This window comes from Myotis myotis, unplaced genomic scaffold, assembly GCF_014108235.1.
Source record: "Myotis myotis isolate mMyoMyo1 unplaced genomic scaffold, mMyoMyo1.p scaffold_m19_p_13, whole genome shotgun sequence".
NCBI classification, from domain to species: domain Eukaryota; kingdom Metazoa; phylum Chordata; class Mammalia; order Chiroptera; family Vespertilionidae; genus Myotis; species Myotis myotis.
The window spans coordinates 25893618-25920084 of record NW_023416317.1 but is presented as its reverse complement, the minus strand read 5'-3'; the positions used below and the strand labels follow the sequence as shown (position 1 = coordinate 25920084).

General features: G+C 41.7%; 1 protein-coding gene and 1 pseudogene across 8 annotated transcripts in view; one reads left to right on the top strand and one right to left on the bottom strand.

The window, feature by feature from the left end:
* Nucleotides 1–26467, bottom strand: part of TFDP2 (transcription factor Dp-2) — a 126222-nt gene extending 99755 nt beyond the window's left edge. Inside the window, exon 1 of one of the 8 annotated variants that reach the window (XM_036332329.1) lies at nt 26227–26467. The gene's annotated coding sequence lies outside the window, so the exon portion shown is untranslated. Of the gene's footprint in view, nt 1–4611; nt 4652–26226 lie in introns of those variants that run through there. The other 7 variants (XM_036332336.1, XM_036332326.1, XM_036332328.1 and 4 more) reach the window with 7 other exon arrangements.
* On the top strand, nt 3195–3787 carry LOC118668104 (annotated as a pseudogene).

Sequence of the window (26467 nt, the reverse complement as noted above, 5' to 3'; positions counted from 1 at the left end):
CATGTGCCCTTGACCGGCATTGAACCCAGGACCTTTCAGTCTGCAGGCTGACGCTCTACCCACTGAGCCAAACCGGCTAGGGCCATTTCTAAGTATTTTAAAGCTTTTGACTTTTACATTGTCTTTAAGCTACAAATTATTTGAAATGTATGACTTAAACCAAGTGTCTAGAAAGTAAATAAACATGGCATGGAGTGTTTCAAGAAACTGCCATCTTTGGACAGCACCGGTAATTCTCAAAGATAAGCTAATGCATTATGTTTTACCCAGACTCAACTATTGTACACTTCTTCCTGCCACCAAGTTTTCTGTTGGTTAAAAAAAATAAATCGGATTTCTTCTTCCACATTCATGAACACATTATGTCAAGCTCAAAAAGTCAATCTATGTGACCTCACCATCTGCCACGATTTCTTGTCAGTTTCAGACAATATAACTCCCACAGATGGTCTCAAAATGCAAGCCCTTTTCCTTTCCAACCACAATTTAGTAGTTCTGGCCACAAAGCCTTTTAAAATGGTATAACATTAATCAAAATACAACGAAGAAAAAAAGCAAAGTTATAAATACATTTGTAGAATTAACATCACTTGAATCAGAGTTTGTATACTTTCTAACACTGCTGTAAAAGATGCTACTAAAACTTTAATGTCAGCAAAGACAGTATATTTACGTGGAAGATATTAATTTTAAATACGAATTCATGTTTCAAAGTTTGGAAAATATACATATTTAGGCACTCTTTTAAGTGCTTCACATGTAGGATCTCACATAATCTGTTCCAGAACTCTATCAGGTAAATATACTATTTGCATTTTACAGATGACAAACGGAACTTTACAGTTGAAGTAATTTGCCCAGTTAACCAACTGTGTAAATGGCAATGCCAGAAGATCAACCCAAGAACTAGCAAAAAAAAACACAAAGAAAACTAGCAGACATGTTCTTACCTACAACACTAAATTACAAAATATATCTTACTTGAGATACAATAAACTTATCCTCAAAATGTAGCAAAAAATGTAATTATTATAATAATCCCATATAAAAGAATATCTTACTATACCAAAAGAAGCCTTCAGAATTTCATATAGAACAAGTATATATCATTGGATCAGATTTTCACCCTTTTTAGTTCCTTCTTTTATTAATTTCAGTATTAAATTAAAATTTTCTTAGTAACTTCATTTCTTTTTATAGTTTCATAGGAGTCCTTTACATCATTATATCATAACTGGAGGCCTGGTGCATGACATTCGTGCATGAGGGTGGGGGGATGTCCCTCAGCCTGGCCTGCACCCTTTCGCAGTCCTGGAGCCCTTGAGGGATGTTTAACTGGCGGCCGAAGCCATCAGTCAGATATCCTTAGCGCTGCCACAGAGGCGGGCCGCTGCGCTCGCCAGCAGTCAGCCTGGATTGTGGCTGAGCAGTGCTCCCCCTATGGGAGCACACTGACCACCAGGGGGCAGCTCCTGGCTTGAGCGTCTGCCCCCCAGTGGTCAGTGTGTGTCATAGCAACTGGTTGTTCTGCCGTTCAGTCGATTTACATATTACCCTTTTATTATATAGGACTGATTGAACTAGTTCCTGGCTGATGAACACTTTATAGAATTCCTGTTTCTAAACAGTTGGCAGTAATCACATTTTAATGACTCAATCCTTCATATTTGAACTGGTCTCTGACTACCTCTCCAGGTCTGTGTTGAACCACTTTCCCATACCCTTCTCTGATCTAGTTCCATTGGCCTTTTGTCAGCTCCTCAAACATATGCTCCTCCTGCCTCAGGGCCTCTGCACATGCTGTTCCCTTTGCCTGGAAGTTTCACCAATGGTTAATTTCTCCTCCTTTGGATCTCCTCTCAAATAACACTTTTTCTGAGAGAACTGTTCCTCTCCCACTACCCAGACTAGGTCAGAGGTCTCTACTTAATGCTCTCCCCTACTTTCTCCTTTTTTAGTACACATCGGTTGTTATTACCTGTTTGTGTAATTATCAAAATGTGGTCTATCTCTGCCAACTAAAATGTAAGTTCCTTGAGGGCAGGGAACCTACCTATTTATCCAGTGTCTGGCACGTGGTTAGAATTCAAGTAATATTTATTTTTTGTTTTTAAAGAACTACTTAGTAAATTAATTATATAGTCAATGTTATATTTATTTTCACCCTTTAATAATGTATGATAATCCCACTTACTATGACTTGGCAACAGAAAATGAAAAGAAACGTAAACAGTTAACACATTCACACATCTGAAATATCACTAAGCTATATAGCTGAATTCTGAGTATCACTTTCCTATCATGAACAAAAAGTGTTTTAGAACTGCCCTGGCCGGTGTGGCTCAGTTGGCTGGGTGTCAACCTGTGCACCAAAAGGTTGCTGGTTCGATTCCTGGTCAGGGCACATGCCCAGGTTGTGGGCTCAATCCCTGGTGGGGGATGTGCAGGAAGTAATCGATCAATGTTTCTTTCTCTCCCTCTCCCTTTCTCTCTTCTAAAAATCAATACAACTATATTTTTATATTTTATGGGGGAAATTTTTAATAGGGTAAACTTAATTTCTCTAATTTTAAGGTAAAATGAATAGTAAGCAAGAGTAAAATTTTAAAAACATTTTTACATACTAAAAGCTGAAACCACTGACATTTTACACTTAAAAAAAAATAGGCAAGACCGGTTTGGCTCAGTGGATAGAGCGTTGGCCTGCGGACTGAAAGGTCCCAGGTTTGATTCTGGTCAAGGGCATGTGCCTTGGTTGCGGGCACATCCCCAGTGGGGGGTGTGCAGGAGGCAGCTGGTCGATGTTTCTCTCTCATCGATGTTTCTGACTCTATCTCTCTCCCTTCCTCTCTGTAAAAAATAAATAAAAATATATTTAAAAAAAATAATTGCTTTCATATTCATTGCTCACTTATTTAAATTGAAAAAGAATTTTTCCAAACTCTGCAATGATAAAAACTGGTTAATATTACAAGCAATTAATGACAACTTTTAACAGAGTCTTCTCCATAAGTGCAGTGAATAATGAATCATGTTGTCTGAGCACTGCTCACTTGTTGATTATTCAGTATTACTGCCTACTGCATGTCAAACCCTAGGCTGAGCACTGAAGACACAGCGAGAAACAGTAACAGTCCTCGCCTCCATGGAGTCTGCATACTCACTAAGAAGGCAGGCATTAGGCTGCCACCACCATGTTTGGCTGCTTAGTGAAGGGAAGCTGATGCAAACAGCTGCACAGCAAATGGCAGACAATAAATTAGTTTTTGATTTGCCTGATTATGAAAATATTAACCATGTTGTGGTTTTTATGCTGGGAACAATCCCATTTCCTGAGGGAATGGGAGGATCTGTCTACTTTGCCTATCCTAATTCAAATGGAATGCCAGTATGGCAACTCCTAGGATTTGTCACGAATGGGAAACCAAATGCCATCTTCAAAACGTCAGGTCTTAAAGCTGGAGAAGGAAGCCGGCACCCATTTGGAGCCATGAACATTGTCTGAACTTCATCTGTTGCTCAGATTGGAATTTCAGTGGAATCATTGGACATTCTGGCTTAGCAGACTCCTGTAGGTAATGCTGCTATATCCTCAGTTGACTCATTCACTCAATTCACACAAAAGATGTTGGACAACGGCTACAATTTTGCTTCATCATTTGCTATCTCTCAGGCCCATATGACACCAAGTCCCTCTGGAATGTTCATTCTAGCAAATATGGTTCTGAAATGGTATGAGAACTTTCAAAGATGACTAGCATAGAACCCTCCCTTTTGGAAAACATAATTTGAATAAAATAATTTTTAATGGATTCTGAAATTTGTTATGTTTTGAAGATAAATGACTCCTTTTTAAAAGCATGAAGTCAAAAGGATCATGAAACCTATGTTTAAAAACTGCTTAGTGACTGTGTAACTTAATTAAGAATAAATAAAAGAAAAACATTGAAAAATGAAAATATGTTCCTCATTAATGAACTTTCCCCTTATGCTTTAAAAATTATTTGGAGGCGCCCTAACCGGTTTAGCTCAATGGATAGAGCATCAGCTTTTGGACTCAGGGGTCCCAGGTTCGAATCCAGTCAAGGGCATGTACCGTGGTTGCAGGCACATCCTCAGTAGGGGGTGTACAGGAGGCAGCTGATCGATGTTTCTCTCTCGTCGATGTTTCTAACTCTCTATCCCTCTCCCTTCCTCTCTGTAAAAAAATCAATAAAATATATATTTAAAAAAATTATTTGGAGGCAAAACATTTTGTTTTGGCAATGATTCATTTTTTACTTAAAAAGAAAGCATTATCACAAACAAAAAAGAGAAGGCTGGCATTAGACAATGAATTTCAAAATTAACTCTTAATGACAATTACTATATGTGCTACTACAGAGACAAAAAGATGCAAAAGAAGTATGTAACATAAGAGACTGGGATTCTGGTGGTTTTAGAGAAGATTTCTCAGAGGAAGTAAAGTTTGAGCTGAGCTCAACAAACAAATAAACAATATAAACCACTGGCAAAGAGAATGGGGTACATCACAGCCAGAGGGAGCAGCCAGCACAGGATTGGGAAGAAAAGCACAAGGGAAATTCCAGGAACTAAAGGAAGATCTTGTACCTGAAAATGAAGGGCAAGAGGGAGGGCTTCTAAGAGATGAGGTTGGATGCCAGGTCAAGCAGGACATTACTTAAAAAAAAAAAAAAAAATCAGATTAGTAGGAAGCCTTAGAAAGATTTTAAGTAAAAAGCTGAACATCTAAACTAGAGAGAGACTAAATTGTGTTCACCAGAGATTAAGTAAAAGTTATTTGCAACCTAATTCTTTAAAAAGCCAGCATTATCAGCCATCCTATCTAATAAAGAAGGAATATGCTAATTGACCCTCACACTGTTGCAAAGATGGCAGTGCCCACAGCCAATAAGGAGGGAGTATGCTAATTGACTGCCCCACCCTCAAAGATGGCAGCGCCCACAGCCAATGAGGAGGGAATATGCTAACTGACTGCCCCACCCTCAAAGATGTTGGCGCCCACAGCCACAAGATGGCAGTGCCCAGTCCCCTCAGTCCCTTGGGGCAGGCCCGGCCACTCCGTGCGCCTGCCTCTGGAGTCCCCCAGTCCCCTCAGCGCCCAGCCACCCAGGGCAGGCCCGAGGCTCAGGTAACCAGGGCCGCCAGAGGCTTATGCTGCCAGCAGTGGCAGCAGCAGAGGTGTGATGGGGGCGTCGCCTTCCCCTGATCGCCGGGTCACCTCCCACCCCTGAGGGCTCCTGGACTGTGAGAGGGGGCAGGCCAGGCTGAGGGACCCTCCCTCCAGTGCATGAATTTTCATGCACCAGGCCTCTAGTATTCTATTATTCTTTAGTAACTGAAATACTCATTAATTTCTCAACTATTATCAGGTAAGTTTATATTCACCATTTACCTAAAAAACAACCTTCACCCATTGCAACAACACTCAAAGCTCAGAAATAAGCAAAAAGAATATCCCCAGCTCCTAAATTAGCTTTCACAAAACCCATACACTAGTCAGTCACTTAAGACCTTAGGCCTTCCTTCATCTCACTGATTTTATTTAACACTAGTGGCCTAGTGCCCGGATCCGTGCACATTGAAAGGAAATTAATTAGGAGAAATATTTTAATATCACTATTCGCCCTTTCTCTATAATAGAAATGTCAACAAAAACAACCACATTCACAACTGACAATGACAGATCGAAATACTAGAACATGCATGCAATTGGCACCAGCGAGAGCTTTATATGTATTGTGCATGTGTGAGTCAACATTTTTAAATTGCCAGTGCAGCCCTAACTGGTTTGGCTCAATGGATAGAGCGTCGGCCTGCGGACTCAAGGGTCCCAGGTTTGATTCCAGTCAAGGGCATGTACCTTGGTTGCGGGCACACACCCAGTGGGAGGTGTGCAGGAGGCAGCTGATTGATGTTTCTCTCTCATCGATGTTTCTAACTCTCTATCCCTCTCCCTTCCTCTCTGTAAAAAATCAATAAAATATATTTTTAAAAAATAAATTACTAGTGCATGTCATATGTACCGGCTGGTCGGTTGGACATATGGACATACGGTAGGTCACTTAATCTTTTATATATATATATATTCTTTTATATATATATATATATATATATATATACATACACACATACACACACATATATAATAACTTCTTATTAAATTTACTTGATTTTCAGAAATGAAGCAAATTAAACTCAGTAGAAAGGGAATAAATGGTCCAGGCACAGATGAGTACATTGACAACTGTTAGTTTAATACTAAAGAAAATTAGACACAGAATTATATTTCACCAAGTATATCCACAGAAGTAGAATCCTTCCCTCATTCCCAGGCAAAACTGGATTAATGACATGTTCCTATACATGCTTCCACAATAAAACCTAAGGATACTTTTGGTTCAAACACTGTCATAGATTATAACATTTATTATTTGTTCTTAATTATTGAAAATAAAACTCTAACAAAGAAAATTTACTTCTGCCCTGTCCAAAGAAGCAACATTAGAATCTAAGAGATCGTCCAAATTTAGAACAAAATCACACTTCAATATCCTGCCAAAAACCTAACAAAAGGTTATTTCATCAAACAGTACAAGCCAAATTTTAAACCATTCATTCACTTATGCACAATGACTACATGGATTACATCATTTGCTGCACATATGCTCTTTAGCAAAATCTCATTTCCAGATCAACGTAGCTTTAGATTAGAAATACAAATGTTAAGATTTATCCCTACTTGATCTATCACAACAAGGATACATGAGTTTTTAAAGTATCATTTGGGTGTTAATATAAATTTGCAGACAAAGTACTATACAACAAACTATGCAAGCATAAAATATTCAATTTATCCAAAAATCCAAGAAGAGAAAAATGAAGACAATAAAAAAGAATTGTGAAAAAAATAGTGTAATTTCTAATTCTCATTTAGAATACCACCGTACTTATGTAAGTACATAACCTGTATTCAAATGAAAATGAAACAATTTTATAATCAGCATCATCATAAGAGCTATTTACTATGGTAATTCCTCAAATAACCTTATAGATATTATCTCCATTATACAGGAGGGAAAATTGAGTCAGAGAGTTTAAATAACTTGTCCAAGGTCATACATAAGCAAAATTTACAATAAAGTTTAAGTAAATGAGATGTTACTATATACATGTTCCATACCATAAAAAGATGTTACAATTTTGCTGTGGAATTCATTTACTAGTGGAAATTTATATTATTTATAAATGTTGGAGAATATAAAATATTTTATGTATACTTTAAAATTATCTTAAAAAGACTTCTGGCCCAGCTGGCGTGGCTCAGTGGTTAAGCATTGACTTATGTTATGTGTACTTTACATCTTAAAAGTTTTTCTTTAATAGAAAATAAAGTAGGGAATGAAAAAGAAAAAAAAAGTTTATGTGAAAAAATAAGCAAGAATAGCCATACAAATTCTGGAAACAGAGTTCAGATTAGCCCCTTCCGATTATTAAAGTAAGTTATAAAGTTATAATAATTAAAATATTACACTTGTTAAATGAAAAGGCATATAGCTTGATGGATAGAAAAACAAGTCCAAGAAGAGACCCAAATCCATAATATGTATCAAAGTTCAAATCAGTGGGTTATAATTGGTTTAGGTGGATTATTCAGTAAGTAGTACTGAGAACTAGTAACCATCTGAAAAAAAAATTAACTGGGGCCATAATTTACCCCTCATTCAAAATAAATTCCAAATGGATCAAAGAATTCAATGCAATTTTTTAGGTTACTAGAAAAAAACATGGGAGTCAGATTTTTTAATCTGTGTGTGTGGAAAATTTTCTAAATGTAAGTCCAAACCCAGAAGTCACCAAAGAAAAAAACTGATATGAGTATAATGTATATATAGATATAGAAGAAAACAACACAATGCAAGTCATAAGAAAAATCTACTGGAAAAAAGTATTTGTAACTCACATTCCCAGATAAAATTACAGAAACAGTTTTTAAAAAGCCAGAAGATGGCGATATTACTTCATTACAGCCTCATTGGTACCAACAACTAAGCCTGTCATCCTTTGTCAGTAAGGAACCCCTTTTTTCCTCTCTGTGTCTCTTGTTGCCCTTCTCCATTCCCTCCTGTATTTACCTATCCTTCTACTCTTCACTCATGATATAAAACTGAAATAAATATTAGTGGCAAGGGAAGACAGAAGAAATCCTGAATTTATAAAAATATTTATAACAATACTATTTTTAAGTGAATATGACATAATTAAATGTAAGATAAGATTATCTTTGTTAAATATCCATTCTCTCCTAAAACTACACTAAAATGATGCTAAAAAAGGATAAACTCATAAAAAACATATATAATATGAAAGGAGACAACAGCTGATGAGAGATCTTACATAATAAAAGTGTAATATGCAAGTCGACCAAACTGCAAAACTACTGATTGGCGGGGGGCAGGGCCGGCAAGCAGGCCAGCCAAGGCATGTGCCAGCAGGCAGAGGGAGGGGCCAGCAATCAGGGGACAGTGGTGACCAGCGGCCGTGAAGGGGCGATTGCGGGGGCGGGGGGGGGGGGGCTGCTTGCCAGGCTGCCAGCACTGTCCTCTGATCAGCCTGCCCGGTTGCCTCCTGCAGAGGGAGGCCAGACTGTGGCTTAAGCCTGCTCCCGTGGGAAGTGGACCTAAGCTGTCAGTTGGACATCCCCTGAGGGCTCTTGGACTGCAAGAGGGTGCAGGCCAGGCTGAGGGACCCCCCCCCCACACACACACCGAGTGCACAAATTTTCCTGCACCGGGCCTCTAGTATAAATATAACACTTTGTTGGCTTTGTTAAACAGAACAAGCCAACCCCATGCATGTGAGGGCAGGTGAGGGTATGAAACCAGTAAGAAGCAAGCACAACAGAAAGGCTGAAGAATCTGAAGGTAGGGGTCAAAGTTGGGCTGAAAATAGGAATACTGGTTGAATGTTTGTAAGGAACAGTTTTCACCCAGAAGCCTTACCACGTATCCAAGAAACTGTCTCTCCTGAACCCTAGCGAGAGACAAGTGGTTTACTTTCTTAAGACACTAAACCAGATAGAATGTAGAAACCAGGTACACACAGGGGTTGTCTGTCATATCATACCACACAGAGATTAAAGATTTACATGCTGAACAGTGGACCCCACCTCTGTCCCTCAAGTCAGCTTCCAGAACACAGGCCATTCACACAGGGGGCTAGGACTTTCTTCCATGGGAAATGTGACGCACGGGAAAAGACCTACAACCACTCAATCACCCTATGTTAAGATTTGCAGTTAAAGAAATAAACTCATAGATACAGAGAACAAAATGATGGTTGCCGAGATGGGAGGTGGGTTGGGGGACTGGGTGAAAAGATAAAGAGATTAAAAGTACAAACTGGTACTTCTACTAAATACCAACTTACATAGATGTAAGCTGCAGTCACTAAATAGTCATGGGATGTAAAGTACAGCATAGGGAATGTAGTCAATATACTGTAATCACTATGCATGGTGTCAGGTGAGTACAGAACTTATTGGGGTTGTCTAACCACAATGCTGTACACCTGAAACTAATACAATATTGAATGTCAAACTGTAATTGAAAAAAATTTTAATTAAAAAAAAAAGACTTGCCGTTAACTCCCCACGGACAAAGTTTTTACTCAGGTTTTTACTGCCTCACTCTTTAATCTGAACAGATACTCCAAGTTTACTGAACAATTGAGGAAAGCCTCTCATATGAAATGAAGAGACCAACTTAACAAAACAGCAGTAAACCAAATTAATAAACAAAATAGAAAGAAAGTAAAAAGGGGGGAGAGGGAGAGAACGTAAAGGAAGGGTTGGAAATCCCCACAGAGTAGAACAAGTTTTTTTGGGTCTTTTAAAAATATTTTTTTGTTGATTTCAGAGAGGAAGGGAAGGGGAAAGAGAGATGGAAAATCAATGAGAGAGACTCATTGATCGGCTGCCTCCTGCACGCCCCCTACTGGGGATCAAGCCCACAACCAGGCATATGCCCTTGACCAGAATCGAACCTGGGACCCTTCAGTCCACAGGTCTACGCTCTATCCACTGAGCCAAACCGGCTAGGGCAGAACAAAAAGTTTTTAAAAAACTGAAAAAAGCCCTGACTGGTTTGGCTCAGTGGATAGAGCGTCAGCCTGCAGACTGAAGGGTCCTGGGTTCGATTCCGGTCAGGGGCATGTACCTTGGTTGCAGGCACACCCCAGCGGGAGGTGTGCAGGCGGCAGCTGATCGATGTTTCTCTCTCATCGATGTTTCTAACTCTCTATTCCTCTCCCTTCCTCTCTGTAAAAAATCAATAAAATATATATATTTAAAAAACTGAAAAAAAAAATTAGAACACCAATCCAGAAGGTACAACTAAAAAGAAATTCCAGAAAAGAAAAAGAGGAAAAAAGGGAGGAAATGATACCAAAAAACATTTTTGTTTCTGGCAACATATTGAACTAAATAAACTTTATCTTAGCAAACCATTTAGAAATATTAGATAAAGTAAATAGTCCCTCAAATGCTGAGCTCACAAGAAAACAAAGCTTTCAGCTGCCATGGGGGAATTTGTCAATATAAATAATCAAAACTTTTGGCTTTTAATAATTTAATAATTTAGAGTGACAAGAGACATGAAGTAGAGTTGGAATTGAGACTCCTACCTTCTTTCACACATTTTCAGTGAAAAAATGGACTAAAGAACGGGAAGGAGGAAGTTAACCATCAGCAACCTATAATAATAAAAGCATAATATGCTAATTAGATAAGATGTCCTTCCAAACGTCCTTCAGGACGAAGCCGGGGCTGAGAGGGCCAAGGCAAGCAGCTGGGGCTGCGAGGAAGCCCGGGTTCTGGGTGCCAGGCAGCCATCAACTTAACCAAGAGACAAAGATAAACATCACCAATGATTAAAACATAACGCAATGAACCCCTTGGTATGATGCCCTGTGAAAAACAGAAAGACATTATTTTTTGTGATATTTTTACTAAAAATGCATAACCACACTCCACCAGTGACAGCAAACAAACCCAAATAGATGAAAATTCTGAAAATTTTATATCAGCACTCTTCAAAAGTGTCAAGGTCATATAACAAAGGAAAATTGAAGGCTGTTAAAGAATAGAGTCAACTACCTAGCCAACGTGGCTCAGTGGTTGAGCACTGACCTATGAATTAGGAAGTCACAATTCAATTCCCGGCTGGGGCACATGCCCACATTGCAAGCTCAATCCCTGGTGTAGGGTGTGCAGGAGGCAGCCGATTGTTGATTGCCTCTCATCATTGATGTTTCTCTCTCTGTCTCCCTCTCCCTTCCTCTCTGAAATCAATAAAAATACTTTTTAAAAAGAATAGAGACAACTAAGGAGAGATAGCAAATAATGTATAATGTGGGATCCTGAATGGACTCCTGTAACAGAAAGATGTCATTAGTGAAAAAATTTGGTGAAATTCAAATAAGGTCTGGCTGGAGTTGAGTCAACAATATTGTACCAATGTTAACACATTGTATGCGGGAAACGTGTTTACACATTTTATGTATTTATACGTTCTACCAGTGTAGTAGAGCACGGGACACGTATTAATACTTTTTTTATAGACTAGTGGTAGAATGCGGGTAACGTATAAATACGTAAACTAAAGTTATCGTAATTTTACTGAACGTTGCCATTTGCGCAAAAAATTAGCAAAAATGGCCGGCGCCACCTGTTAGCGCGCGATAAAAACTACCTGCAAACAATGTGTTAACTTCCTGCTCTTGATAATTACCCTATCTATACTAATAACAGAGGATTATGCAAATTGTCCAGGACTCCGTCACAGTAACAACCGAACAGCAGGCTGCGTTGGGGGACAGGGCCGACAGGGGGGTTAGCGAGGGACGACCAAACGACTGAACAGCAGGCTACGTGGGGCAACCAGACCGGCAGTGGGGGCCAATTGGGGGCGACCAGGCTGGCGGGGGGGTGGCAGTTAGGAGCAACCAGGCCGGCAAGGGGGGCAGTGAAGGGTGACCAGGCTGGCGGGAGGAGGGGGGCCAGTTGGGGTTGGGGGTGACCAGGCCGGCGGGGGGGGGGGGGGGTGCATCAGGGGCGATCAGGCAGGCAGGCAGGTGAGCAGTTAGGAGCCAGCAGTTCCAGATTGTGAGAGGGATGTCCGACTGCCGGTTTAATAGAAATACTGGGGATCGGGCCTAAACTGGCAGTTGGACATCCCCCAAGGGGTCCTAGATTGGAGAGGGTGCAGGCTGGGCTGAGGGGACCCCCCATGCATGAATTTCATGCACCAGGCCTCTAGTGGTTATATAAAATGTTAACTAACATTAGGGGAAATGGGCTGAGAAATATAATTAAACTCTGCAACTTTTACAAATTTCCTATAAATCTAAAATTAGTTCAAAATAAAGTTTTTTTTAAAGAAGTGAAGCAATAATTATATCATTAAGAGTGATAACCATCAAAAGAACTAAAAGTAGATACTGTGAAAGGTGGTTTTACCAATTCATGCTGTTAGAAGTCAGAATAGTTCCCTTGGGGAAGAGGGATTCATAACTGGAAAGGGACACTAGGGTGCTAGTTACACAGATGCTATATAGTTATTAAAATTTAAGTGCAATTTAAAAATATATATATTTTTATTTATTTCAAAGAGGAAGATAGAAACATCAATAATGAGAAAGAATCATTGATTGGCTGCCTCCTGCATGCCCCGCACTGGGGATTGAACCGTGCCCTTACCAGGCATGTGCCCTTACCAGGAATTGAACCGTGACCTCCTAGTTCATAGGTCGAAGCTCAATCACTGAGCCATGCCAGCAGGGCTTTAAGTGCAATTTTTAAATCTGTCATCTATCCATAAAAATCATTTTTAAACATGGTTTTTCCTCTATAGAGTGAGACTAAAAATATGAGGAATGCTTTTATTCTAGAAAATTTTGAAATTGGTAACAGCCAAATATTAATACAATAATTGGTAACAGTTGAATGTTAGTACAAGAAATCAGAAAAGGCAAATTTGGGACTCTAAGCCCAGAAGAATCCAGAAAACACAACTGGCCTACTTTATTTCCTCATCCTTAGCACCTGATCTCCTATATTCCTCTTGAGGAAATGTGGGTTTGTGCAAGATAACCAAGCACTAAGACTGAGAGTAGGGAGTGTCTTGATGGGGAATATCAAACACAGTAAGATTCACACACATTAAGCACAAGAAAATCTAAATTGTCACAGCTTACAATATTTACATTGCATATAAAAAGTTTAGCAAAGCCTGGTTACTTATGATAGATGTAGATTAACCATGCAAAATTCATCAAAGTTGCTTTTAGTTGCAACATGAAAAACAGCTTTGTAATATATCTAGTTATTCATTAGGAGGCTTAATAAACAACTAGATGGTGGGCTGAGAATTACTCTACCCTTGAGGTAGTTAAGATGATAAAAAAAAATCAGAAAAAGTTTTACATAAATTAGTAAGTCAAATTAATATAATAGCTCTCTATTATATTAAATGCAGTAGACTGCCATCTACTCCAGTCAAACTGTTTTTTTTCCAAGGTGAAATACTGGAGTGAATTTTACACAAATGGGAAGTATTAAATAAGTCAGAGACTTCTGCTACTAAGATAAATAGATAGATAGCCAGTTGAGCTCTGTTGAGCAGTTTGTCAGAATGCTTCCATATATACCTAGAGCTAAAGGTGAAGAAAAAAAAAATCCTTTGTGCTATATTTTCTACTTTAATAACAAGATCTGTACAATCATTATTTTTGAAGACACTTATTTTCTTGTTGTATATTCAACTTACCAGACATACCCACACCCTTGGTGATAACAGCATCATTAGCCACAGCTTCTTTGACTGAAATACATGGTGCTTCTGCTCTGTGACCAACAGATGGCACTATTATTTGCTTTGATATTTTTACTAGAGGCCCGGTGCATGAAAATTCATGCACTGGAGGCGGGGGGTCCCTCAGCCCAGCCTGCCCCCTCTCACAGTTCGGGAGTCCTCAAGGGCGGGAGGCGATAAGGGGAAGGCAACGCCCCCATCACACCTCTGCTGCTGCCACTGCTGGCAATGCAAGCCTCAGCTGGCCCTGGTTACCTAAGCCTCAGGTGACCCTGGGCAGCTGGGTAGCCCCCTCTGAGGTTTGCCTGTGCCTTGGGCCGGCCCTGGGTGGCTGGAGAGCTGAGGGTGGGTCCAGCCGCACCGGGTGCCTGCCGCACCCCCAGCTGGGCTGAAAGGAATGGGGGACTCCTGTGGCAGGAGCAAGGAGCAAAGAGCCCTAAGGTGGGTCCGGCTGCACCACGGGCCTGCCACCCCTGGCGGGGCTGAAAGGACTGGGGGACTCCAGCCAGGCTGGGGGACTGGGCACCGCCATCTTGCGGCTACGAGCACTGCCATCTTTGTGATGGTGGGATGGTCAATTTGCATATTCTGACTTTATTAGATAGGATTCTTCTCGCTTTTTGGGAACACTTCTAGCCTTTTTCTCTTTCATCACAATTTTAAGATGTGACATAATTTCATTATAACTATATTTTGTTTTAGCCTACATATATTTAATTTTTGAATAAGTCAAAAGGACTTATAGCACATAATATAAGCCTGACAATAAAAGTAAAATACTTATGTTACAAAGAAGTTAGGTTAACATCTTGAGTATTTACATGTTTCTATTCACAGTAAACCAATCAGTATATAATAGATTCACGCAGCTCATAATCATGATTTAACCAATGAACTGAAATACAACTGAATTTAAGATATCACATACATTACACAGAAATTGTCTATTTGTTCAGTTATGGTAAACAGTGACCCTAGTGAAAGGATGATCAATCTAAAATAATGGTTAATTTTCAAATCACTCATTTATATTTGAATGAATTCACAACACTCCAGATAAAACAGAAACTATACCAGAAAGACCCAACTAAGAAGAACCTCTAAAGATTTTTGGATTCTTGCATGAATGTTGAAGGCCTAAGACAATATGTTAGCCAGGCAATAGTGAGTGCCAGGCTAGCACTCAAGTCATACAGATTCACGTTTGAGTTCCAGCTCTGCCATTGCTGTCTTTATATAAAACAACTTGTGTCCTTATTTATAAAATGAGAAACCATAAATCCTTTCTAATATATATTTCATGGGTTACAGATCAGTCTTGTAAACAGGATTACACTATCAATGAGCTGCTTATATAAAAGAATCCCTTATTTTCTTTTTTTTCTTTTTTTTAATATATTTTATTGATTTTTTACAGAGAGGAAGGGAGAGAGATAGAAACATCGATCAGCTGCCTCCTGCACATCACCCACTGGGGATGTGCCCGCAACCCAGGTACACGCCCTTGACTGGAATCGAACCTGGGACCTTTCAGTCCACAGACCGACGCTCTATCCACAGAGCCAAACCGGTTTCGGCCTCTTATTTTCTTATTTACTATGACCTCTCTCATCTTGGAATTCCTTTCTGTTATGGCGAAGAAGGGTTTTGTGTGTGGTGACCCCTATCTAGAAAGCCTTTTCTTTTTTTTTTTTTTTTTTTTTCTTTTTTTTTTTAAATATATTTTTATTGATTTTTTACAGAGAGAAAGGGAGAGAGATAGAGAGTTAGAAACATCGATGAGAGAACCATCGATCAGCTGCCTCCTGCACACTTCCCACTGGGGATGTGGCCGCAACCCAGGTACATGCCCTTGACCGGAATCGAACCTGGGACCCCTCAGTCCGCAAGCCGACGCTCTATCCACTGAGCCAAACCGGTTTCGGCGAAAGCCTTTTCTTTAGCATTAGTTTCACATGCTTTAGATTACTGTTTCAGTTTCTTGAAATTTATTCTTCTTTTATGTCACTTATGTCCAGAGAGGAAATCCAATTGTCATGAACTCTTCACCCAGAGTGTAACTTTACCTTAGAAAACAAATAACTTGCCAAAACCGGTTTGGCTCAGTGGATAGAGCGTCGGCCTGCGGACTGAGGGGTCCCAGGTTCGATTCCGGTCAAGGGCATGTACCTGGGTTGCGGGCACATCCCCAGTGGGAGATGTGCAGGAGGCGGCTGATCGATGTTTCTCTCCCATCGATGTTTCTAACTCTCTATCTCTCTCCCTTCCTCTCTGTAAAAAATCAATAAAATATATTTAAAAAAAAAAAAAAGAAAACGAATAACTTGGAACAGACCTTTCTCAAAGTGGTAGCATCTGATAGTCCAGACCATCCCAAGAACACTACTGAATCTGACAATAAAAGAAAATCTGATTTGGGAAGAGGGAATACTTTTTTTAGTTCTTTTAGAGAGAGCTCATTAATTAAAACATTTAGCCGCTTTTACATTATAATTAACTAGTTTACTAATTGAGTTAGCAAGTCTTTGCTCAAATTTGCCAAGGTCCCTGGAAGAAGCTATTACCACTAACAGACCGAAAATCATTCTGATATTAATTAGAAAAGAATCCAACGTCTGCTAACACCTAAATAAATATTGATACCCCCTAGTGGAAAGCATTTTCTAGGTTTAAGATAACTCACTAATAATACTGAACTATTTCAGTATTGAGTTTTTCTTTGATGATGTTTTTGCATTACTTGTTTCCACACTAATCCTGCTCAGAGTTGTCTTCCTAAATTCCAGTTTTAAAAAGCTGAAACTTGAAAGAAGCAGAACATCTCTACAGAAACCATGGGTTCTTATAGTTGAAATATCAACAGCTGCATCTATTCCAGTTATCTCTATGTTTCACTAAACATTTCACTTAAAAAAAAAAAAAGACAAAAATCCCTGAATAATGATTAGCATTTTGGTACCTTTATTGAAATTTCTCTTTGCCTTTTGCTTCTCCATTTTTACAATTTTGAAGTAAGCCTAATAAGTGATCTTAGTTGTCTGACATATCTGTCTGAAGTTTTTATTATAACAACACAAAGATTGTGAGAGATCAACTAGGCTCTTGTTTTTATTTTTCACATAAAAATCAAAGAATTCATATTGTAATTGAATTTCATTAGATAAGAATTTTAGCTGCCCTTGTCTACCACTTTTTCAACCAAAATAATTCTCTTATGAAAATCTGTATTTGAAAAACTACTGACTTAAAAGCTTTTCAAGTAAGTTTTTCAAGATCAAAAATAGTCTTGGAAAACCTTTTCAAAATAATTTTTCTGACCACTATGGTTAATCTTCCACAAATTATTTTCTTTCAATATCTATGTTTAGTAATTATTTTTATAGCAACTGGGATATAGTACAATATCTTGAAGAGCATGAACTTAATGACAAAACTGTAGGCAGAATGTTAACATCAGCAGGTATTCTATTGCTTTTCATTTATGATGGAATTTTTCACAAAGATTTTTATTCATCCTTAGAATGCCTGCACAGGTCATGCTCTCTATTATCTTTGAATACTGATTTGTTCAACTTAAAAAAACACATAATCACACCTGGCTGGTGTGGCTCAGTAGTTGAGCATCAACTTATGAGCCAGGAGGTCTCGGTTCGATTCCCGGACAGGGCACATGCCCGGGTTGTGGGCTCAATTCCCAGTAGGGGGAGTGCAGGAGGCGGCCAATCAATGATTCCCTCTCATCATTGATGTTTCTATCTCTCTCTCCCTCTCCCTTCCTCTCTGAAATCAATTTAAAAATATGTATAAAAAACTCATTTTACAGATCCTGTGCGACCCGCCCCGCCCAAGCCCTGCACAGAGGCATTTGCCGGATAGCCTCAGGCAAAGGCTAGATTAGCACCTCCCTAGAGGACAGAAGTTTTCTCACTGCAGATACAGCTGATTCTCATAGCCACTTGGCCTGGAGGTCAAACCCTCCCTGGTATTAGCTACAACAATCAAGGTTTAACTATAAGACTGCGCACAAAGACCACTAGGGGGTACACCAAGGAAGCATAACAAAATGCAGAGACAAAGAAACAGGACAAAATTGTCAATGGAAGATATAGAGTTCAGAACCACACTTTTAAGGTCTCTCAAGAACTGTTTAGAAGCCGCCGATAAACTTAATGAGATCTACAAGAAAACTAATGAGACCCTCGATGTTATATTGGGGAACCAACTAGAAATTAAGCATACACGGACTGAAATAACGAATATTATACAGACTCCCGACAGCAGACCAGAGGAGCGCAAGAATCAAGTCAATGATTTGAAATGCGAGGAAGCAAAAAACACCCAACCGGAAAAGCAAAATGAAAAAAGAATCCAAAAATGCAAGGATAGTGTAAGGAGCCTCTGAGACAGCTTCAAGCGTACCAACATCAGAGTTATAGGGGTGCCAGAAGATGAGAGAGAGCAAGATATTGAAAACCTATTTGAAGAAATAATGACAGAAAACTTCCCCCACCTGGTGAAAGAAATGGACTTACAGGTCCAGGAAGCGCAGAGAACCCCAAACAAAAGGAATCCAAAGAGGACCACACCAAGACACATCATAATTAAAATGCCAAGAGCAAAAGATAAAGAGAGAATCTTAAAAACAGCAAGAGAAAGAAACTCAGTTACCTACAAGGGAATACCCATACGACTGTCAGCTGATTTCTCAACAGAAACTTTGCAGGCCAGAAGGGAGTGGCAAGAAATATTCAAAGTGATGAATACCAAGAATCTACAACCAAGATTACTTTATCCAGCAAAGCTATCATTCAGAATTGAAGGTCAGATAAAGAGCTTCACAGATAAGGAAAAGCTAAAGGAGTTCATCACCACCAAACCAGGATTATATGAAATGCTGAAAGGTATCCTTTAAGAAGAGGAAGAGGAAGACAAAGGTAAAGATACAAATTATGAACAACAAATATGCATCTATCAACAAGTGAATCTAAGAATCAAGTGAATAAATAATCTGATGAACAGAATGAACTGGTGATTATAATAGAATCAGGGACATAGAAAGGGAATGGACTGACTATTCCTGGGGGGGAAAGGGGTGTGGGAGATGCGGGAAGAGACTGGACAAAAATCGTGCACCTATGGATGAGGACAGTAGGTGGGGAGTGAGGGCGGCGGAGGGTGGGGCAGGAACTGGGAGGAGGGGAGTTATGGGGGGGGGGGGGGGAGAGGAACAAATGTAATAATCTGAACAATAAAGATTTAATTTAAAAAAAACTCATTTTACAGATGAGAAAACTGAGGCCCAAAAATGTTTACATAATTTACTCAAGGTCATCTAACTAATAAACTCTAGAGCCAGGATTTAAACCCAGGCAGGCTAGTCCCAGAATTAGTCTTAACCAGGGCATAATTTATGAATTAACAGTGCAATGTGGTTGCCAAAGAAGTGTTGACATAAGAAAATCCAAATCAGTACGGAATTTTTTTAAGAATTTACTTGAGCCAAACTGACAACATACGCTAGAGAACAAGATCTCAAATGCTTTGTAGAATAAGTTTTGCAGCTTCTTTTATGCATCTGAAATTAAGGAGGAAATGTAAGGAAAATTACATAGAGGTGGGAGAAGGCAAGGCAGGGATAGGATTATGGGATAGATTATGTGATTCCTGGAAGATTAGTATCCCTTTCGAGGGTAATTACTTCTGGTATTTCAAAGGTGTGTTAACCTATATGCACAACAACAAGACAGGGGTGGCTTAAAACCTTTCACTAAAGAAGTTATAGGTCTGGGGCATTACTATCTACCATGACCTGCCCAGTCAGGAATTTATGATCAGATCATTCTGTGAAGTTACTTTCCATATAACTTCTTTTTTCATTCATAGTAGCAAGTCTACTCTTAATCTTAAACTGCATGCTTTAAAATCAGGGAGGCCCTAGCCGGTTTGGCTCAGTGGATAGAGCGTCAGCCTGTGGACCAAAGGGTCCCGTATTCAATTCCAGGCAAGGGCATGTACCTTGGTGGCAGGCTCCTCAAGCCCTGGCAGGAGGCAACCAATCAATATGTTTCTCTCACATTGATGGTTCTCTCTGTCTTTCCCTCTCTCTTCCACTCTCCCTAAAAATCAATGGAAAAATATCCTTGGGTGAGGATTAACAAAAAAATTTTGTTTCAAATCAGGGAGGTAACTTATGGTCTCTATTGGTTAATATCTAATTTTGGGAACCACACTTTTAAGAAGAATATGGATGAATTGAAATAAATCCATAAATAAGCCATTGTGAGGAGGCTCAAATCAAAACAAAAAAATCATTAGAAGTTAAAGACTGAGAAGCTTATGTCTAGAAATGATAAGAGTCAGTGGAATATAAGTATCCTATCTAATAAAAGAGAAACATGGTAATTAGTGTACGACCCGCTACCCTTCCCACTGGCTAATCAGGGAGATATGCAAATTAACTGCCAGCCAAGATGGTGGCCGGCAGCCAGGCAGCTTAAACTGAACATGAGGCTTGCTTGCTTCAGTGACGGAGGACTCCACCGTTCCCCGCCTGCCTTGCCGGCCTCTGAGCCTGCAGTTTGAACATTGTAACAAATATAGAAGCTAGCCGAAACCGGTTTGGCTCAGTGGATAGAGCGTCGGCCTGCGGACTGAAAGGTCCTAGGTTCGATTCCGGTCAAGGGCATGTACCTGGGTTGCGGGCACATCCCCAGTAGGAGATGTGCAGGAGGCAGCTGATCGATGTTTCTCTCTCATCAATGTTTCTAACTCTCTATCTCTCTCCCTTCCTCTCTGTAAAAAATCAATAAAATATATTTAAAAAAAAAAAAATATATATATATATATATATATATATATAGAAGCTAAACAAAACCCCAGAAACCAGCTTTCAGCGAGCCGGGATCTCAGAGCTGGAGTTGATACAGAGTTTCAATTATAGAACCTAAACAAACCAGATACCTACTTTCAGCAGCTGAGGCCTCAGAGCTGGAGCCAAGCCTCACAGCTAAAGCTGGCCCAGAATAAAAAAAAGAAAAAGATAAAAAGGAGCAGTTGGGAGCTTCAGTCACCCATCAGCCTGAAAACAGCCCTCACCCCCTCACCCAAACTGGCCAGGCACCCCAGTGGGGAACCCCACCCTGAAGGGTGTGTGACCAGCTGCAAACAGCCATCATCCCCTCATCCAGGCTGGCCAGGCACCCCAGTGGGGACCCCCACCCTGATCCAGGACACCCTTCAGGGCAAACCAGCCAGCCCCACCCATGCACCAGGCCTCTATTCTATATAGTAAAAGGGTAATATGCCTCCCAGCACCGGGATCAGCGGAGCCGCGAGGCCTCCCGGCACCGGGATCAGCATGACAGGGGGCAGCACCCAAACCCCCTGATCGCCCTGCGGCTCTGTGTGTGACAGGGGGCGGGACCACAACCTCCCTATCCGCCCTGCTCTGTTCATGACAGGGGAAGGTGCCCCAACCCCCTGATCGGCCCTGCTCTGTGCCTGATAGGGGGGAGCTCCCCAACCCCCTGATCGCCCTGCGGCTCTGTGTGTGACAGGGTGCGGAGCCCCAACCCCCCACCCCACAGGCCCTACTCTGTGTGTGACAGGGTAGAGCCATAACCTCCCCATCGGCCCTGCCCTGAGTGTGAGAGTGGCGGCGCCCCAACCCCCTGATCGGCCCTGCTCTGTGGGTGATAGAGGGCGGCGCCCCAACCCCCACACCCCACGGGCCCTGCTCTGTGTGTGATGGGGTAGAGCCATAACCTCCCCATCGGCCCTGCCCTGTGTGTGACGGGGGGAGCTCCCAACCCCCTGATGGGCCCTGCTCTGTGCGTGACAGGGGGCAGCGCCCCAACCCCCTGATTGGCCCTGCTCTGTGTGTGACAGGGGGTGGCGCCGCAACCTCCCCATCGACCCTGCCTTGAGTGTGACAGGCGGCAGTGCCCCAACCCCCCAATCGACCCTACCCTGAGCGTGACTGAGGGTGGAATCGCAACCTCCCAATCCGCCCTGCTCTGTGCATGACAGGGGGCGGCGCCCCAACTCCCCAATCGGCCTTGCTCTGAGCCTGACCAGGGGCTGCACCTAAGGATTAGGCCTGCCCTCTGCCACCCGGGAGCAGGCCTAAGCCAGCAGGTCATTATCTCCCAAGGGGTCCCATACTGAGAGAGGGCACAGGCCGGGCTGAGGGACCCCCCTTACCCCCCCCCCCCTGAGTGCACAAATTTTTGTGCACCGGGCCTCTATTCCTATATAATAAAAGGGTAATATGCAAATAGATTGAATGGCAGAACCAAACAACCAATCAAAGCGTAATATGCTAATGATATGCTAAGGCTGCTCAACCACTCGCTATGACATGCACTGACCACCAGGGGGCAGATGCTGCAACTGGTAGGTTAGCTTGCTGCTGGGGTCTGGCCGATCAGGACTGAGCAAAATGGGCCGGACATGCCCTGGAGCCCTCTTGCGGTCCCTCCCTGACCCAATTGTGCACCGGTGGGGTCCCTCTGCCTGGCCTGAGCCCTCTCGAAATCCGGGACCCCTCAGGGGATGTCGGAGAGCCAGTTTCAGCCTGATCCCGCAGGCTACTCCCCTCGGGAGGGCGCCAGACTCAGGGCTCATGGCTGGCAAGCACTGCTGCGGCAGTCGGGCCAGGATGAGCAGGAGCAGCAGGTAGGAGCTGCAGGCGGCGTTGGACTGTGGGTTTCATCCTGATCCCTGCAGACCACCCAGAGGGACCCCACCCATGCACAAATTCATGCACCAGGCGTCTAGTCTTCAAATATTTGAAAATCCACATTCAGAAGAGAATACTAGAACCAGTGAAGATATAATTTCTAGCTCAGTAAAAGAAATAATTTTATAAAAGTCAGAGTTGTCCAAAACCTTCACCTTAGAAAGTATGAAACTATGAATCTTCTCTCCAGAAAAAAATATGCAAATGCATATAATTTTGCTTAAAATTTCCAAGGGTTCAAAAATCTACTTTTAAATCTACTCATACCACCTCTAGAGCCACGTACCCCAGATTAAAACGGAAAGGTCAAGGATAAAGAGGCAAGTATATTTAATAATCTTTAGCAACTAACTCACGAGTTCACTCCTGCCCACTTGGACATGTTTCACTTCTCTCACAGCCATGAGCTGTGAGACTTGAAACCAGGGGAGCAGTGGCAGTCACTCCCAAGCTTACCCCCTTGTCCTGTCTCCAGGAACCTGCATCCTGGTTTCTTTTTCTCTACCTAAATAAAACTTAGTTTCCCTCTCGATAAATAAATAAATAATCTTTAAAATTCATTATAACTTAAAAATTCTATTATCTAAAACAGTGGTTCTCAACCTCGGCTGCACATTAGAATCACCTGGGAATCTTTTTAAAATCCTGATTTCAGGGCCTCATCCTCTGGAAATTCTGTTTCTTTGTTACTAATGTTGTGGCCCCACCACATAACAAAAAAACAGAATTTCCGGAGGATGAGCCCCAGAAATCAGGATTTTAAAAAGATTCCCAGGTGATTCTAATGTGCAGCCGAGGTTGAGAACCACTGATCTAAAATAACTCTCAACTCTACGCCTTCTAATTTCTTCTGAGATCCATATTGCAATAAAAGTTTAAATATGACAGTCAAAAAAAGTCAAATTTGCCTAGCGACAATATAAACTGTGAGTAAATTCATAGATAGTAGGGCTTATTATTCAACCTTTAAAAGATATATGCCTAAGTTTACAGATAAAAAATAAGATGCTAATGTACAACTCAATATCTAATATTTAATGCCCAAATTAGAAATTTCCTTCCCCTGCTTTAAAACTTCTTCTTAAATTCTCCCTTTCCATCCTTTGTTCCTGGCTAACTGTTAAGACTGACAGACCAACAAACAATGGACTAAAAGTCAGAACACTTAGGTTCTAATTCACTACCTTTACCATGAATTTAATTTTGCATTAGTCCATCTCCTTATCTTGTTCTATAAACTTTCATATACTTAAAAGGGCCGTATTGATTTCAGAAAAAAACATCAATAATGAAAGAGAATCATTGGTTGGCTGCTTCCTGCACGCCCCCTACTGGGATCGAGCCTGCAACCCAAGCATGTGTCTTGGCTTGAATCAAACCGTGATCTCTTGGTTCATCAGGCGATGCTCAACCACTAAGCCATGCCAGCTGGGCCTAAAAGGGTTTTTATTTATTTTTCTTTAAAGGGTTTTTAAATGGTGAAGTGCTATGTAAATAAAAGTAACTCATGTATTATCAACAGCAAGAAAACAAAGCCATGTTTAAAAAAAAAAAAAAAAGCAAATGTATGTTCACATTTCAATTCCTAATTATAAAAAGCAACCTTTGAATCCAGTGTGTTTTAATGTATAATCTTCATCCATAAATGCTTTCTACATTCAATGTTAAATTGTATTGAGAGGACAAAGCTCAGACTGTGAAGAATTTTGGCAGCAAAGGAAAAACTTGAAGGTGTCAGTGGGCTACACATTTATGAGAGTTGGAGGGAAAGTTACACAATCACAAAATGGTCATAAAAGTGTTACATGCTTGAAAAATCCGCCTTCTCTCTTAGACCACTAGAAATAAAGAGAACTAAAAAGTTACGACTTTAGTAGGTCTTGAGCCTTTATTAGCAAGCCTAAGTGCCACATTGCTGAAATTGCAACTCTCCTGCCAGAACAGCACTACACACACCACGTCTGCCCTTAGACTAGACTCCAGATACAGGCACAAGATGTCCTAACAAACAACATGCATCAAGAGCCAGGACACAAGTATGAGGGAATCCAGGCTCCGGGCATCTGATTTTTCTCCTTGGTCCTACTTGAAAATGGACACTGCTATGAAAAATTTATTATAGTAATAGGATAATGAGCAAGGTTTAGCTAAATTATATGCCAACCAATGAAATGGAAAAGCAGCTTGTACTACCAGATCGACTATATTATATTTAATTTTGAACAGACAGGTCATGATTACACTAAATAGAGAACAGCTGAATAACTTCAACTTATATTTATCAAGTGAAGATGATGTCAAGCCATTAAGAGAAAAGAAAAGTGGCCCCGAAAATACTAGGCTGTAGAAGTCAAATAGAAAACAAACAAACAAACAAAAACAAACTAGGGTTTGGGGGAAAAGAGGTAAGGAAGAGAATGAGCTACTGACTTAATAAAAAGAGAACAAATAAATAGGACGGGGAGTCTGAGCCCTCTGAGATAGAATGAGGAAGAGCAAAGTATTCAAAGGCTTAAAGCAGCGGTTCTCAACCTGTGGGTCGCGACCCCTTTGAGGGTCGAACGACCCTTTCACAGGGGTCGCCTAAATACATCCTGCATATCAGATATTTACATTACGATTCATAACAGTAGCAACATTACAGTTATGAAGTAGCAACGAAAATAATTTTATGGCTGGGGGTCACCACAACATGAGGAACTGTATTAAAGGGTCGCGGCATTAGGAAGGTTGAGAACCACTGGCTTAAAGGGAGTTTCAGCGGTGACTATGGAAAAGGATGAGCCTGTTAACTGTTTCAACAGGAAAAGGTACACCGGACAGGGAACGTTTCTGAACCGCACGCATGGCACTTCCTATGCTGTGAGCTCTGTTTCAAAAGCGATCCACAGACCAGCCCCTTTACCCGTCACAACGCCCCGCAGCCCCGCAACGCCCCGCAGAGGCAGTTGCTACCACTTCACGGGTGGCGAAACTGAGACCACGCAATGCAAGGCCACACAGCTGATACCGGCGTCTGAGCGCTCATCAATTAACTGAACTGTCTGCAAGGTCCTACAAAAACCTTCATGTTTTCTGTGGACGGGGACCATGGCTCTCTGGAATTTCCCAAAGGAGTCTGGGTCCAAAGAGTGATCCTCGACTTTAGAGAAAAGTTCCTTTATGGGGGATATGAGGTTCTCCTGAGAACACAAACCTCTGGAACAATGAAAAACACCCAGCAGAGACAGAGGGAGGCGTGTGGGTCATGAGGGGAGGAAAAGTCAGAAAACGAGACTTGGGAGCCATCCTTCTCCCCTGAAAGAGAAAAAGCAGAAAGCGGCCCTTCCTGTCCTCCACGAGGCGTGACTCAGGGACGTGGCCTCCCCCCCGTTTGCAGTGTGTGGGGTGTGTGTGGGGGGGGGGCGGGGGGTTCTCCTCCAGACACTCACAGGTTATCCGGCCAGGCCTGGAAGGATGCGTGGTTATCAGCTAGGACTCGGGGTGACAAGGGGGCCCCCCCGAGGCGCAGGGAGGGAAGCCTGCCCAGGAGCACGCCGGGCCGGGGCTAGAGGTCCTCGGCATAGGTGCCCGCGCCCTCGCCCCACACCTTACCCCGCTTGGCTGTTCTTCCGAGGCTGGGGCACCGGCGCTTGGCGGCGGCCGGGTCTCGGCGGACTCACACTCGGGGCAGGGGTGGGAGCTCCGCGGCCTGTCCAGTCAAGGCCCTGGAGTTCGAGGTCCCAGGACGCCGACAGCGCGCGCCCCCGAGCCTGCCCGGAGAGGAAGGAAGGGTCAGAGCGCGCCCCGCGAGCGCAGCAGCCGCCGCCGCCGCGGGAGAAATCGCTGGCTGCTA